The sequence below is a fragment of the Euphorbia lathyris genome, chromosome 8 (assembly GCF_963576675.1).
Source record: "Euphorbia lathyris chromosome 8, ddEupLath1.1, whole genome shotgun sequence".
NCBI classification, from domain to species: Eukaryota; Viridiplantae; Streptophyta; class Magnoliopsida; order Malpighiales; family Euphorbiaceae; genus Euphorbia; species Euphorbia lathyris.
Genome location: NC_088917.1, coordinates 81961706 through 81974751, shown reverse-complemented (window position 1 = coordinate 81974751; position 13046 = coordinate 81961706). Strand labels below are relative to the sequence as shown.

The window sequence follows — 13046 nt, the reverse complement described above, 5'->3', positions numbered from 1 at the left end:
CAATCCATTTTCAATTATGTAATTCAATAGTTTTTAAATTTATTTTTTTGTATTTTTAAAGTTTAAACGTAAGTTGAAATTTATTAATACTAAACAAAATAAGGAATTTTTTAATTAACATAAAAAACAAAAACATAGTTCCTTCAAAAAAAAAAGATAACGTTAAATATATTTTAATATTGAATTACATTATAATATGTATTTATTTTATTTTTAAATTAGTTAATTTAATAATTTTTAAACGTTTTTTAATATTAATTGAAATATAAAATAAAAATATAGTATTAAATACATTTCAATATTAACTTTATATTATAATATGTAATAGTCTCATCCATAGAGGTGCAAACCATCTGCGAAAGGGATAATCACTGTTGTCGACGGTGGATATCCTTACGAACTAAAAAAACAAACATTAAATGAACATTAGTATAATAAAGATATTTATATAATTAATATATATTAATTTATGTTCTTGAGTTTTGGTAACAATTGATTTTGAAGCAAAAGATTTCAATTTTAACGCAACAAACACTAATTGCTGCTATATATTATTTAATTATTTAGTAACAATATCTAGTTGTTGCAAAATATAATCATTTTTCATTCCTTTTGTGGGAGATGAAAAATATTTTCCGCAACAAGGTTGTTGTTACACAAAACGAAAACTTTTCCAACAAAATAGTTATTGCAAAATATTAATACTTTTTAATATAAATTAAAAGTTTTTAACTAAATATTTATTATACTTAACATTTAAGATATAAATAAAATAATATGTTATATATTATATAATTCAATTTGAATAATGTAATTTATTTTATATTAAAAAATATGTATTATTTTATTTTTTTAAATTAGTTAATTTAATAATTTTCTTTTGCAATGATCTTTTTTGTTGCGAAAATATTTAATTTTTACACAACAACATGTAGTCATTGCCGTAAATGCCATCATTTACAACAAGAACACGCAGTTGTTGTTGTAGATACTTACATTTATAACAACAACACGCAGTCGTTACTGTAAATACTTCCATTTACAGCAACAACATGCAGTCATTGCTATAAATAATTTCATTTACAGCAACAAAGTTATTGTTGCCAAAGTTGTTACGTCTTTTTCCCGTTATAGTTTTTCTGCAGAGTAAATAAAAGAAATTTATATCAACAATCTTCGGCAATGACATGCAAATGTTCGTTGCAAAGTTATGTTTTAGCAACAGCATTTTTTTTTTTGCTGTTGCAAAAACTTGTTGCCAAAAAGTAAATTTCTTGAGGTTTAAGGTTTAGGTGGCTACGGTCTTTTAATTTAACTATGCTTTCCAAGCAGTGTTGGACATTATTCCGGAACCCAGAGACGGTAAACTCAAATAACGACCAGTATTGATCGGCGGGCACACACCCAGAATAAAAGAAATGTTTTGGAGGTGCAACACGAGGACTTCTCAAGAGGTCACCTATCTTAATACTACTCTCACTCAAGCATGTTTAACTTCGCAGTTATGATAGGATTCAATGCATTACTGCTGATATGATCGCCTTATTCGGTTAAAATAGATTTCTCAAATTTAGGTAAGAATATATGCATAATAAATAAATAATAATTTTTATTATTACAACATTGACAATTTCAGTGCTACTATTGCCAAAATGTATAGACATAAATTTACAGACAGGATTAAACTGTCATAGTTTCTTACACTTTTTGTTTATTAATACATTATAAAAATTTCAAAAATTACATATGAAATAAAATAATATGGAGCTAGATGCTTATTTATTCAATTAAAATATCAATTAATTAATTAATTAATATGATAATTTATTGCATTTCATATTTAACAAGACCAAGAAGGTGAGAACCAACAATAAAATCATTCCAGTCAATTGTAGTTGGATCAAAGTTAAATATTTCTGCTTCATTATTCGAATATGTTTCCCTCAATGCTTTTCTTAGATATTCTGAATTTGTGTCATCTAAAACTGCATCACAATAATAAACAAATTAAACATTACATAAAAAAATCATATATATAATTTGATAAAACATAATTAAATTAGTGGTATTATAATTAAAGTTAAGTAAGAATTCATACATGCCCATGAAATAGGTATATGGTTTGTTAAATTCAAGGAATCGTGTGAGCACTCTTATCTTCAAACCGAGATTCATATATCTTCGTATCTCTTTGAGAAGCTGGATGCTAATTGCAATACCTTGAAAGGCAGGAGATAACGAATAGCCATGTATAGATGGAAGGAAAACATAGAGTTTATAAGAGTGAGATTCTGATATTGAATTGGTTTTCCATCTTTTTCTAACAGTGGATTTGCAGAGAAGTAACGATAGTTAAAGTCATCAATATTTGATAATGTGACTTGATTTCTCAACGCTGATCCAATTTGGTATACTATTTTTGTTGAATATTTTTTCTCTCTTGCTGCCATAGCTACTATCATATTATTCACCACCATATCAGCAGGAACCTGCATCGTCCAAATTATTTATTAATTTATTTTAATAAATTATTAATTATTAGAATATACAAATATAATTAATATTAACTCACCAGATCATGGATAGTCTCTGGATTGTAAACAAAACATTCCAATTTTCCTTTACCATAGGCAACAATCATGCTATCAATTGTTCTATCAGATGAATCAACAAAAAATTATTCACATTCATTTATAAAATTCTCATAATAATATATATAGTTGTCTGCAAATTAAGTATTGTACTTACTTTGCACCTTCAATCCAACCAGGAAAAGGTTCTTTGTAAGTGCTAAGGATCATAGATGGACGAATAATGAGAAGAGGTATATTGTCTTTCGAAGCTACTAAATGCATCTCTGACATTGCTTTTGAGAATACATACGTGTTTGGCCATCCATGTACTTTTGCCCTATCATTAATAAAACAAAGTATTAATTTTTTTTAAATTATTGATCATATATATAATCTTACAATATAATTTGATGGTGACATCTCCATATGCCAGGTGAAGCAAGCCTAAAGGTAGGATCAAACCGCGTGTCACCTTAGCTACACGCGGTGTGAGCGTGCTAGTGGAAAGTAGAAATTTCAAAGAAGAGGCCACATGCCATGTGGAACATATTGAAGGCAGCCTTTGGAAATTACAAGGATACCTCTCTAGACATCGTGCAGCCAAACACCAGCTCGAGTGACTGGTCAAACTTCAAACCACACAACGTGTTGAAAATGCTACAAACTAATTGCCAACCAAGACAATCCTGCCACAAACTCTACTCCAACCTATTTACTGTTTTTCTACTGGATAATTATTGTCTTGCCATTAAAGCCTATTTACTATTTTGCCATTTACTCATTTGCTCCAATTGCACCCCTAGTTGATATTTGTGGTTTGTAACCCTATTAAGGGCTTTCAGGTCTTTTGTTATTCATTTTAAGGAGGGGTTTAAACTCCAACCTTTGTAATCAAGGTGTTTGTACCAAAAATAAAGTTTTCTAATGCATATCCTGAAGGACACTTTAGATGGGAGAAACATTTCCTTTTAGGAAAATTTTACTTAAAACTGTTTAGAAAACTTTTCATTTTAGGAATTTTTTCATATTTTCCTTGTGCAGCGTTCACTTAGAATTTCCTAGAGTGTACCTTGGGGAAACCAACTTCCTAAAGTGAACCTCGAGGGAAACCAATTCCTAAAGTGGCCTCGAGGGAAACCAACTTCTTACAGTGTACCTCGAGAGAAACCAACTTCCTATAGTGTACCATAGGGGAAACCAACTTTCTAAAATGTACCTCGGGGGAATCCAACTTCTTAAAGTGAACCTCGAGGGAAACCAAACTTCCTGAAGTGTACCTCATAGAAACCAACTTCCTAAACTGAACCTCGAGGGAAACTAACTTCCAAAGGTGAACCTCGAGGCAAACCAACTTCCTAAAGTGTACCTCAGGGAAACCAACTTCATGTAGTGTACCTCGGGGGAACCAACTTCCTAGAGTGAACTTTAGGGGATACTTAAGGTAAACATATAAGATAATAAGGCCATTTAATATTTTTGACGTGTATTTTATGATCTAATTAAAAAGCAGAAAAGTTAGAAAGTGTCAGTATCAATCCATAATGGAAGTTAAAATGAAGCAGTTACTCAATATGGTGGAGAACCTCAGGAAATTTCAAGGTCTCTTTTATTTCCAACAGTGATATGAATCAAAAGGTGGATAAGATACACTAGAAGCTGTCACAGCCAGGGGTAATTAAGAGTGGAGAAAACCATGTTCGTTGAAGGCTCATCAGAGTTCAGTGAAGGATGTGGTGTGTCCGACGGTGAGAAAGTATCAGATTCCACCTTTATGGGAGGAAGTTGTCTCGCAGAAGGCCACTACTTCTACAGGCCACACAAATTCTAGTAAGCCACCTAATCCTCAATATTTTGAAAACACTAACCTCCCACACAGCTTCATATCATGAGGAGGCAAGAGTCTACCATGTCATTAGAGAGACGAGGTGGCAACTATAGAGGAAATGGTACAAGCACTGGATTTCCTCATGTGCCTTATGTTCACTAGCAGATTGACATCCCTCAACAGATTCCCCTAGTTACTATGGAGGTCGTCCGAGAAGTTGTCCTAAAATTATATGCATATGGCCTCCGTCAAGTTGGCCAATTTGAGTTTCACAAGCCTAGAAAAAAAAAGCAGAGACGAGATGCCAAGCTAAGGGAGAAGTAGGAGGTGAAGTTGAGGCTGGTGAGCATTTCCTCTAATTGAGGAAATGAGATCTTAGCATGAAAGTGACACAAATGCTGACTCCACGGCCTATATTTTCTGTGTCAGCTAAAGAAATATCGTGTGACACCTTTAAAGCTGACACAATGGCTTTTGAAGAATCAAGCATAAAATTTACGTTCCTCATATTCATGCTTGAGGGGGCATTTGTTTGAACCAAAAATAAAGTTTTCTAATGCATATCCTAGTGTACACTTTGCATGGGCGAACTTTCCTTTTAGGAAACTTTTACTTAGAACTGTTTAGGAAACTTTTCATTTTAGGATTTTTTTTTATATTTTTCTGGTGCACCGTTCACTTAGAATTTCCTAGAGTGTACATCGGAGAAACCAACTTCCTAAAGTGAACCTCGAGGGAAACCAATTCCTAAAGTGAACCTCGAGGTAAACCAAATTCCTATAGTGTACCTTGAGGAAAACCAACTTCCTAAAGTGAACCTCGAGGAAAACCAACTTCCTATAGTGTACCTCAAGGGAAACCAATGTGAACCTCGAGGGAAACCAACTCTTTAAGGTAGACCTCGAGGGAAACCAACTTCCTATAGTGAACTTCAGGGATACTTGAGGTAAACCTATGGGATCATAAGGCCATTTAATGTTTTTAACATGTATTTTGTGATCCAGTTAAAGAGCAAGAAAGTTAGAAAGTGGCAATATCAATCCATCATGGAAGTTAAAGTGAAGCAGTTACTCAATATGATGGAGAACATGAATTGGTGGAAACAACGGGAAGTTACTCCCAACATATATAAAAGGAAGAAATCACGATGAAAAAAGACAACTCAACACACTCAAGCAAAACTATAGCAAATTATCCCTAGACTTCAATATTTTTAGAATTTCCAATGCAGTTTTCATTTTCAATTTTATTTCTCAATCTGTAGACGTTCAATTTAATTTCAATCCAAGCACATCATTTCCTTTCAATTTATTTTGTTTTCTTCTTCAAGTATTTCTTAGGCTGGTATAATTTTGATCATCAGAACCACATGAAATTTCAAGGTCTCTTTTATTTCTAATAGTCTATAATTCTCTGGCACACATGCATTTCCCACGAAAGAGCCAAACAAAAATTAGTGAAGTAACTTTTATTTGAGATTAACTCCTACTAATTAATTAGTGAAGAAACTTCTTTGTTGATTTACGATTAAAATTAACACCATCGTCACGAATTCATATCATAATTACTTATTCTTTAATAAATAAATACCTTTCTAGACCCAATTTTTTCATGGCTATTGCAGTAGCTTTCTGTGAAGCGTTTTCAGATAGAAGTTGATCCAATTTATCTTGTACCAATTTTTTTTCAACTTCAATTTCTACTTTGTTACTTCCATTCTTTGATCTTCCTAATGATAATGGCTTCTCTAGTATTAATCCTCCATCTTCTCAACATACATAAGCTGCAAAGAAAATATTTAATTAATACTATTATTGGAACTTTAATTAATTCAAGGTAATCATCACAATAAGGGAATTAATTAATTACCAGTGGAGACATGAACAAGCATATTGACTTTGTGGCATTTCTTTGCAAAGTTCAACACATTCAAAGCTCCAAATGTGTTGATGCCGAATGTATTAATTTGAATGAGCTTAGGATAAAATTCTCAATATTCTCATTAAAAATAACCTTTGCTAACTATTACATTTATATTGTTTCTAGGTGTATTGAACAAGTAATCTTGGTGGCTAAGTAAGAAAGGACAAGCCAAGTGGTTGAATCATCACCATTGATCAAGTCTGGATATGATGAATGGTGATGATCTTCTTAAGAGCTGATTGGGTAAGGTGGTGATCATTATAAGCTGGTGGACTGCTTCTAGAATGCCCTAATTATGAGTGAAAGACCAAAATGTCCTCCACCCCTGCGTAAGGACCAAACTGCCCCTGGTCAAGTGAAGAGTCACCAGTTTTACTTATTATGTATTGAGTCAGATAGATTAACTCAATCTTCAATACGTAACCTTTTGGACTTCCAAGACTTTCTCTTCTTCTTCTTGCTATGGATCTTTTCTGTAAATGAAGAACAAATACTTTCTTCTTCATCTTCATTATTTCAACACCCTTCCTCAAACTAAGCTTGATACAAACTCTTCAAGCCTAGTTTGCTTACTAGAAATCTCAATTGCGGAGAATGTTGGGCCTTCGTAAACAGATCTGCTAACTGTAACGCAGAAGGAATTGGCATCAACCTGATGAGTCCCGTTTGAACGCGTTCACGGATCACATGACAATCTATGTCTATGTGTTTCGTTCGTTCGTGAAAAACTGGATTTTGTGCTATGTGCATCGCCGATGTGTTGTCACAAAAGAGAAGGGATGCCGTGGACGGCGGTGCACCCAGATCTCGTAAGAGATTAGTGAGCCAGTGGAGCTCGCATGATGTTGAAGCCATTGCTCTATATTCGGCTTCCGAGGAAGATCTGGAGACGGTGTTCTGTTTTTTCGACTTCCAGGAGATTACAGCCGATCCGAGAAACACCACATAGCCGGTAACTGATCTTCGGGTCTCTGGGCAAGTGGCCCAGTCTGAATCGGTAAAAGCTTGCAGCTGTAAGTTGTTGCATGCAGGAAAAAACAACCCAAGACCTATGGTCCCCTTCAGGTAACGTAACACTCGTTCAGCTCTATTTTGGTCTTCGGTGGTTGTCTGTGTGAGGTGTTGAGATAACTGATTTACTATATGTGTGATGTCTGGTCTTGTATGGGTTAAATACAGTAGCTTTCCTATGAGTTGTCTATATGGTGTATCTGATGGAAGTGGCTTTTCATTTTTGTTGGGCTTGTGGTTTGGTAAGGCTGGGGATGAGGCTGGTTTACAGTCGATGAACCCCATGTCCTGTAACAATTCTAATGTGTATTTTCTTTGTGACATGTGGAGCCCCTGCTGGTTGCGAGAAAATTCGAAGCCAAGAAAATAGTGTATGGCCCCCAAGTCCTTGATGCTAAAAGCCTCATCCAGGTGTTTTTTGACCGAAGCGATGGCTTGCATGTCGTTTCCTGCGAGAATAACATCATCCATATATATTAATAATGTGGTCATACTACCACCTTCGCTTTTGGTAAACAAGGATGGATCCGCTACAGATTGAGCAAAACCCAGTGCTTTGATGGTGGCTGATAATTTTGCATTCCATTGCCTCCCTGCTTGACGAAGCCCGTAAAGGGCTTTGTTAAGCTTGCATACTCGTTGAGTGTCACCCATCCCAGGCGGCATCACCATGTACACATCCTCGCATAACTCTCCGTGTAAGTATGCATTATCAATATCTAGTTGATGAATGTGCCATTTTTGTGCAATAGCAAGTGTCAAAAGAGTTCTAATCGTTGTAAATTTTGCTACAGGTGCAAAGGTGGCTGTGAAGTCCACGCCTTCCTGCTGGGTGTACCCCTTTGCCACCAGCCTAGCTTTGAATCGAGCCACACTTCCATCTGCGTTGTGCTTGATTTTGTAAACCCATCTGCAGCATATGGGTCTTTTACCAGCAGGTAATGGCACTATGTCCCATGTGTGATTATTTTTCAAGGCTGTTAACTCTGTTTGCATGGCTTCTACCCAATTTTTGTCTGACTGTGCCTCCTGATATGTTGTAGGTTCCCTGTGACAAGTGAGGTTGATCGTGAATGCCCTTTTTGCCGGAGAGAGCTTGTCATAGGAGAGGTGTTTGGATAATGAATGCAGAGAGTTTGTGAGGCAAGGCAAAGTGGAGCTTTGTGCTAGTGCAAGGTGATAGTCCCTGAGATAGGTTGGAACTTACCTTGTCCTTTGAGGTCTTGTGGTATTTGGCTGATTGTGTTGTACTGTTGTTTCGATTTGTTCCGAGATTTCATGGCTTTCATCATTTGTCTGAATTGCATCAACATGCTGTGTTGTTTCTGATAATGTGTTTTGCTCTCCTGTGTTGTCATGTTCATCATCTTCTTCATTGATAGATGCCATATGTAGGGAGTCTAGTTCCTCTTCGCTGCAATATGGTGTTTCTGTCGTTTGATCCTTTTCTGAGAAAGGAAAGTATTGTTCGAAAAATCTCACATTCCTGGAAAAGAAAAACACATTATCTGTTAGATTTAAAAGCCTGAATCCCTTTGTGCCATGTTTGTAGCCCATGAATGCACACTTGATTGCTCTTTCGGTGAATTTGCTCTTATGCCTGTCCAGAGTGGAGGCATATGCCAAACATCCAAACACCCTTAATTCCTCGAGATCTGCTACTGTGCCATATACACGCTCATATGGCGTTTGCCCTTGAATAGGCTGTGATGGCAGCCTGTTTATGAGGTAGACAGCATGGCTGACTGCCTCTGGCCAATACTCCTTTGGTAACGAGCTTTGAAAAATGAGTGCCCTAGTAGTGTTCATAATGTCTTGATGTTTCCTTTCAACTCCGCCGTTCTGTTGTGGTGTTTCTGGACATGAAGTTTGGTGTGTAATTCCATTTCTCGAAAAAAAATCCTTCGTGATGAACTCAGGGCCGTTATCTGTCCGTATTACCTTGACATTTTTGTTAAATTGTCTGTTAACATAGTTGCAGAATTGTTGTACTGCTGTGCTTGCTTCACCTTTTGTTTGCATTAACGTGATCCATGTATACCTGCTGTGGTCGTCAAGAATGGTTAAAAAATAACGTTTGTTAGAATGTGATTCCTGTGCCGGACCCCATATGTCCATGTGTACAAGGTCAAAACATTCTTTGGCTAGGCTATGACTTAGTGAAAAAGGAATTTTCTTTTGCTTAGCTTTCTGGCAAACATCACATGGTATTGCTTTGTGGGAATCAAAATCATTACACGATATGCTTAGGCCTTTCAATCTCTCATAAGAGGGATGGCCGAAGCGCAAATGCCATACATTTGTTTTAATTGAAAAAACAGAAATTCCATTTGGTAATGGGTACTCCAAATAATAAAGACATTTATGCTCTTTAGCCAAGCCAATCCTCTTCCAACTTGTGGTGTCCTATATCACACACATTGATCCTGTTATTACGACGCACAGTCTGCTAGCACTTAACAGTTTACTAGTAGAAATAAGGTTGTAATCAAAAGCAGGTATACACAACATGTTATGCAAGATAAACTGTGGACTTAGTATCACAGTGCCAATGTACTCTGCCTTAACTTTTTCCCCATTTGGCAAATTTACCCAGCACTTGTCTATCTTGACATATGAGCTGTATATTCGCACATCACAAATGATGTGATCCGTTGCCCCTGTATCAATTATCCAGCATGATGAGATAGGGTTAGGTTTTAGGCTGTTACCAGAACTGTCTCCCTTGACAAATGTGTTGACACTGCTGCTCGAGGCTGGAACCTTCCCCGGATGGTTCAGTGGCAATAGGGCAACAAGTGTCTGATACTGCTCCTTGGTTAGAGAAAACGATTCTGTATTGGCTTGCCTATTGTCTTCCTCCCCAGAGTCTCCACCTTCTCTGCCCTGATTCACTGCTGAGTTGGCCTTGGGCTGATTAGTTCTGAAAGGATTTCCTCTATTTTTGTTGCCATAGTTGGGTGGATAACCATGTTTTTTGAAGCAAATGTCCTTTGTATGTCTTGTGTAGCCACAAAAATTGCACAATGCTGAGCTTTTACCTTTGCGTGTATTATATTTTGTGTTGTTGTTTTGCCTGTTCTGCTGGTTGTTCTGCTTGTTGTTTGTGTTTGTGTTTGTAAAACCTGCAAACATGTTGCTGTCACCTCCTTCGTTTCCTTTGATAGGGGCAAGGCCTATCTGTCTCTCGTGTTGGATGGCTAAGGCGTAAGTTTTGTTCAAGGATGGCAAGGGCTCAATCAACAGGATCTGTGAGCAAACAGTCGAATAAGAGTCGTTTAGCCCTTCAATGAAAGTAATAACCTGATCCGCATCCTGCTGATCTCGCAATACTTTGAAAGCATCGCAGCTGTATGGTGTCCTGCATACACATTTTGGCATAGGTCTGAGGTTAGAAAGTTCATCATAGAGTATTTTCAAACTTGTGTAATACTCTGTGACATTTCCATTTCCCTGTTTGAGGCCATGAATCTCCCTTCGTAGCTCCAGTATGCGCAACGAGTCTGTCTGCGCAAAACGTTCCTTCAGATCAGCCCAGATTTGGTCTGCCTTGTCCAACCACATTATGTTTCTCGCTATAGAAGGTGATAAAGCATGATGAATCCAAGATATTACCATATTGTTGCATCTCTCCCACTGATTATACATATTATCAGTGATTGCAGGAGCTGTGATGGTGCCATCTACAAAGGCGAACTTATTCTTGGACATTAAAGCTACCTTGACAGCTCTAGACCAGTGGTGATAGTTTGGTCCAGTTAGGACCTGCGAAACCAGGGATAGCGCAGGAGTTTCGTTTTGAGGAAGATGAAAGGGGCTGCTCGACGTGATCATCGGAGCTACTTGTCTGGCCATGGCTCACCCCGAAAGAAAGGATAGCCTTTTCTAGGGTTAGTTTTGCTCTGATACCATATTAATTTGAATGAGCTTAGGATAAAATTCTCAATATTCTCATTAAAAATAACCTTTGCTAACTATTACATTTATATTGTTTCTAGGTGTATTGAACAAGTAATCTTAGTAGCTAAGTAAGAAAGGACAAGCCAAGTGGCTGAATCATCACCATTGATCAAGTCTGGATATGATGAATGGTGATGATCTTCTTAAGAGCTGATTGGGTAAGGTGGTGATCATTATAAGCTGGTGGACTGCTTCTAGAATGCCCTAATTATGAGTGAAAGACCAAAATGTCCTCCACCCCTGCGTAAGGACCAAACTGCCCCTGGTCAAGTGAAGAGTCACCAGTTTTACTTATTATGTATTGAGTCAGATAGATTAACTCAATCTTCAATACGTAACCTTTTGGACTTCCAAGACTTTCTCTTCTTCTTCTTGCTATGGATCTTTTCTGTAAATGAAGAATAAATACTTTCTTCTTCATCTTCATTATTTCAACAGAATGCAACATCATATCTTCAAAATCCCCCAAATCAAAATAGCTAGTTAGTTTTGATTAATTAAGAATTAAATAATGAAATAATTATAATTAAAATTGGGGTAAATAATTTATTAGTCCCCACCTTTTTACATAACACGCTCTTTAATCATTTTATTTCGAAAAACAGGTTATAATAAGATCTCTATCTTTTGTCTATATTAAGGTTTGGTCATTTTGTCTATTGTTTTTTGAGATTCTTAATCGAACATATATTAGCTTTCAGGATAGCTATAATACAATATAAAATGACCATTTTAATCTCTTATTTTCTGTCTATATGTTTATAACAAATATAAAGGCTAAAAATCTAAAAAATTATATATAGAAGACAAATGGTTACCAGTGATAAATGATAAAGACACGTTTTTCAAAATGAGGAGACTAAACAATGTATTATGTAAAAAGTAGGAGACTGATAAATTATTTAGCCTTAAAATTATATATGTATATATATATTTATATACCGTTCATTCAAGTTGGTTGAGGCAGCACAGTTGACTACATAATCAACTTCTTTCATGAGTTCATCATTCAAAGAGTAATCTTTGATTCCTAAATCTTCACAGCAAATATCACCAGCAACAGCTCTAACTTTTTCTGATATGAATGAATTCAGATTTTCACCATATTTCTCTCTAAGAACCTTAAACAATTCATTCTCTACCACCTGATTATATAATTAATTAATCAAAATTAATACTAACGAACTTAATAAATATTCAAAGCTATAGTAAGGGGAAATACCTCTTCCTGTAAACGTTGCATAGAAGATTTAGCATCGGAAGCTCGTAAAAGAAGATACAATTTCTTCACATTGGGTTGAACTCTTAATATTTTCTCCACGAAAACTGCACCAAAGAAAATCAATTAATTTTACTGAAAATTGGAAAGAATTAAAGTGAATAAAATAGAAGAAACTATCATATAAATACATACTCTTTGCTAGATAACTAGTAGCACCGGTGACCAAAAATGTTTTATTTTCAAGGAACTCAATAATGCTTCCTAACTCATATGCCATTATAATGATTTAATTGATTGAATAAAAAACAACAAGCACTGAATAAAAAATAGAAATGAGAAGCATAGCAAGCGTGTGTGTATATATATAGTAGAGATTTCTCAACCGCGATACTTTATTTTAAATTTTATAATTAAACTAAAAGCCTAACACTCGTTTGATTCTAAATTAAAATTTTAAAGTCAATTAGAATTTTAAACTCTCAAGATAGATAGACAATTGGATTTTTAACCTAAACAAAAAATTATCAATTGA

At 35.6% G+C, this 13046-nt stretch overlaps 1 pseudogene; it reads right to left on the bottom strand.

Annotated features, from left to right (window-relative positions):
• Positions 1-1824: 1824 nt before the first annotated feature.
• LOC136204030 (fatty acyl-CoA reductase 3-like) lies at positions 1825-12791 on the bottom strand (annotated as a pseudogene).
• Between the last annotated feature and the right edge of the window lie 255 nt (positions 12792-13046).